This window comes from Nyctereutes procyonoides, unplaced genomic scaffold (genome assembly GCF_905146905.1).
Source record: "Nyctereutes procyonoides isolate TBG_1078 unplaced genomic scaffold, NYPRO_anot_genome, whole genome shotgun sequence".
Taxonomy (NCBI): domain Eukaryota; kingdom Metazoa; phylum Chordata; class Mammalia; order Carnivora; family Canidae; genus Nyctereutes; species Nyctereutes procyonoides.
In genome coordinates, this window is record NW_026575046.1 from 48343821 (window position 1) to 48348227 (window position 4407).

Here is a 4407-nt window from a genome sequence, read left to right on the forward strand (position 1 = left end):
TTGCTCATATATAAGTATTTATCACTTGCACACACAGAACTTATTTGGTCCCTAATATGTGCCAGGCATTGCCTGAGATGCTTGGGATACATCATTGAATGAAGCAGGTAAAGATCCTTTTTCTTGTGGCACCGACATTCTAGCAATAAACATAAGAAATAGGGAAATTGTATAGCATGTTAGAAGGTAAAAAGTGTTAGGAGCAAAATAAAAGTAGGGCAGGCTAATGGGAACTAAGAGGTTGGGCGTCAGGAGAGCAGGAGGCAATTTTCAATAGGGTGGAACAGGTAGGCTTCATTGAGGAGGCGATTTTGAGTACAGACTTGAAGGTGAGGCAGTGAGCCATGCCTGTGCTTGGAGGAAGAACCCTCCAAAAGAAGGAACAGCCAGTGCAAAGGCAGGAGCATGGCTCGAATGCCTAAGAACAGAAAGGAAGTCAGCATAGTTGGAAGGGAGCTGGGAAAGGAAGGAGAAGCAGGATGCATGGAGTCAGAGAGGTAATGGGGTGCTGACTTCCAGAGGGCCTTGTCAGGACCATGGAATCCTGGTTTTGACCCTGAGGGGCAGCATGACCTGATGTATGTTTTACAGAGTCCGCTCTGTCTGCCAGAATGAGAATAGATTCTGGCTTGGATTGCAGTCCTCCACCCACTATTCAGAGTGGGTTATGAGACTTGCTTGGCCATTGCGATGTGAACAGAATCAAAGCGTGTCACTTCCAGGCAGAAGGGAGAGTAGTCAAGTTCACCTCTACTCTATGCCTGGCAATGCCCCAGATGGTGGCTGCTCTGCCAGCTTGGATCCTGGAGAGACTATGATGATGCTACGATCTCAATGTGACCCCTGCACCCCAAGTTCATATGTTGAAACCTAGCCCCCAAGGTAATGATATTAGGTAGGGGGGCCTTTGGGAGGCAGAGCCTTCATGAATGGGATTAATGCCTTTGTAAGACTTGAGAGAGCTCCCTTGCCCCTCCCACCATGTGAAGACCCAACGAGATGTCTGCTGGCTGCCCTGAGGAGGTCATGTTTAAGTGGAGAAGTGATGGATAAATAGGACTCACCTAATCACAGGATTAGGTGCAGACCACAGATCCAGAGATCGAACAGTCAAGGAATGGTGAGAAGGCATTTGAGATGCTTTCCCTCCCTTCCCCCAGAAGGATGACTCCTCAGCTGGGCCTGTGGGATCAAGCAACCAGTCACTTGAAGCTCTGGCCACTTGGTGACACATCTTTGAATGGCTCCCCCTCCTGGGCCTCCCTCCTGCTCCCTGAATCCCAGTCTCCAGTGCTTCCCTTGACATCAAGCTCTGCTTTCCTGGGACCCCAGCCTGGACATTTTGGAGCTGTGAGGTGGCATCTCCTGCTGGGGCACTGAATGGTGGGTCACGTGAAATGGAAGAAAAGGATCAGACTGACCTGTGGAGAGAAGCAGGGATGGGAGGTGAACATGGAGTCCTGGCTTCCTTTCAGGTCTGGGTTTAGAGTTTTCTGGAGGCCGGACTTATCTCTGCCCTGTAGTTAATCAAGACATCCGGTGTCCCATTAGTCCACCTTTGTACTTAATCCAGTGTAGCTGGTACAAAACTCAGGCCACAGATGTAGGTATCCAAGAAAGACCTAGTTTCTTAATTTTCTTAAATCAACTAGTTGTTGACTGTCTGCAACCTGGTGGGTTGTTGGGTAAATTAATCTCAGCCACTCTCAAGGAAACCCCTCCCCTAGGCTCTAATAGGCAGCTTATCTCTGGTTGTCGTGTCTAGCCATTCTTGCGAAGCTGCCTATGGCTCTAGCCCACATGGTTCTTTCATGTGCCCTGCCCAGCACATTCACACTCAGCTAGGGGTGCAGAATCTCTGGGGGCACTTAGGGGGCACTGCAGGTCAGGATGCAGCCCCTCTGGTAATCCTCAGGGTCTCTGCAGACCTCCCATCCTTTCTCAAGCAGTAGCTCTAGAGCAGACACAGATCCCTTTTATGGATTCAGATCTGGAGAGGAGGGTTCTTTTTGTCCTGGGGGAAACCCCTTGGTGATGCCCGTCACCCAAGGAACCCAGGCACATATCCGTGGGCAAACAGAGTTGGGTGTACCACATGTCCCATCGAGTGGGACACACACCATGGAGAGCTGTAGCATCTGGTAAGAGAGGTTAGGGGGCTTATTAGAGAATTGGGGTCTGTATTAGGGGATGTGGGGGTTTGTTTTGGATTGGGTGCTTTCGAGAAGTGGGGCAATTAGGTGATTGGGTAATACTTTGTGCCTAGCAGGTGGGAGGAATGGGGGAACTAAGGAGTGGTCTTTTTTTGTCCCCTTCCGTTACTGGCACAAAATATCCTCATCTGACATTGGTGTTCTGAGAGATAGTGTATATTCAGGATGGACAAGCATAGCCTGGCTGGGAGCAAGAAACCATCAGAACTGCTTCTTTCTTTTCCATCCTCTTCTTAAAGCCTGTTCTTATTTGGGGAACTCTGTTCTTGCTTGGATTTGGGAAGGAAAAAAGCCCTGCTTCAATTCTTCCAAGAAGCAAGGGAGCCCAGAGCCTATTACTCACTTGAGTTGGAGAGAAAAAGCATGTCTATAGGGAAGAAGTAGGAATTCATTTCTAGACACATGTTTCTGGTCTCATGGGCTTGAAGTTTCTGCTGAGCCTAACCATGGTCCTAGTGGCAGGAAGAGGACTTGTGCTTTATAGAACCAGAATTTAGAGAAGGGAAACGTGGGGTCTCAGATATATAGCCAGCAAGGGGTAGTAAACCTGGATTCTAAAAAGTAGTTATTTAGTTGTAGACGGTCATTTTATGTTGAGAAAGAGGTCCAATTTGCATTGATAGAATGAGTCCTAGGCCGTGATTGCAGAAAAATAGATAAAGCAGAATAAAAAGAAACTCCATTGCAGCAAAATAGATAAAACAGAATAGAAAGAAATAGAAAGAAGCTCAAGACAAGAGGAGCATGTTACGACACCCATCTCCATCTTTGGTAAACCAAACAGACAAAAAAGTACATACGGACACAGAACGGCGATTCTTGACCTTTTTGGAGAATCTAATGAGCTCAGTGAACCCTGGCTTCAGAAAAATGCACATCTGCACATATGCTGGCATTTTTCACATAACTGGGGGGCTCATTATATCCCCTAGGAGCTCCTGAGCCCCTGATAGGGAAGAGTTCCATCATAAGCTAGCCTAAGCTTAGCAATCAGACTTAATTTGAATCTCAGCCCCACACCTCTCATTTTGTGACTGTATACAAGTTATGGAACCCCTCTAAGCCCTAGTTTTCCCATCAGTAAGGTCGAGGATCACAACAGACATTTCTTACAGGGTGCTGGGGGATTACATGAGCAAATGTGTGGAAAGGGCGCCGCACAGAGCCTGACAAGTCCTTAATGGAGGGTGGCCCTTATCATCGGTACCATGGACACACCTGGAACTTTGTCCTTTGCAAATAAAGAATATACCTTCTTTATGATGTCCATGCACCAACTACAAAAATAGATCCTACCTGTAGCCGCTAAGAACAGTTAAATTAAGCACAAAAGACAGATAATGTATTGCCCACATGTTTTGCCTGCAAGGCAATAAAACAACGACATAAGTGACACTAATTTAAACTAAAAGAAAAAACTCAAACTACTTAGAAATAGGAAAAATAAAAGCAAAAGGCATTCTCCTGAGTAGATCTTGTACCCAGGAGAAAATGAATGAAATGTGCCCTGATTGTGATTGAGAAGCTGTTAACATTTCTGCTGGGGTACCTCGGTTTCCCAGTGTCTGGCAGCCCCCAGGACCATGTTATTTTCTCAGCAGAGCTAGGAACAGGCAGTGGAGGTTCCTGTAGGCGCTGAGAGGCTCAGGAGGACTTGGGGATACAGGCCAGGGTAGACGAGCCTCCTGTAAGTGGAGCCAGGATCCACGATGGCTTTGACTGTGGCAAAAGCCACAGTGACTGGGTGTGAAGTTAATCATGAGGGAAGGGGATTCCGGAAGGTGGAATCTTGACAAATAGATACATTAAAGGGCACTGGGGACAATCGGGAAGTACCCACGGAATGGAGATCAGCATATGTTGCTTTGAACTAAACAGGCAAGGAAGCTAGAGGGTAGAATATCAAGATTCTGAGTGGAAAGCAAGTAAAAATAACAGAAAATAGAAGAAAAAGCATTAATATGTTATGGAGTAAGAAAGGAAAAAGGAACAATTCAATGAAAGAAAGATTAATAATTGAGCTGTATTTAAAAGCCAGCTAGCCCAGGGAGGGGCTGGAACCAATGGAAGGAAGAGCTCGTGGATGGATGGCTCTAGGTCGGAAGATTCTAAGTCAGGAGGGAGGAGGATCTGCCCTGTGCTCCTGAGGTTTCTGCTCTGACAGAAGACGTACAACAGAAGACTGCTTTTTGTA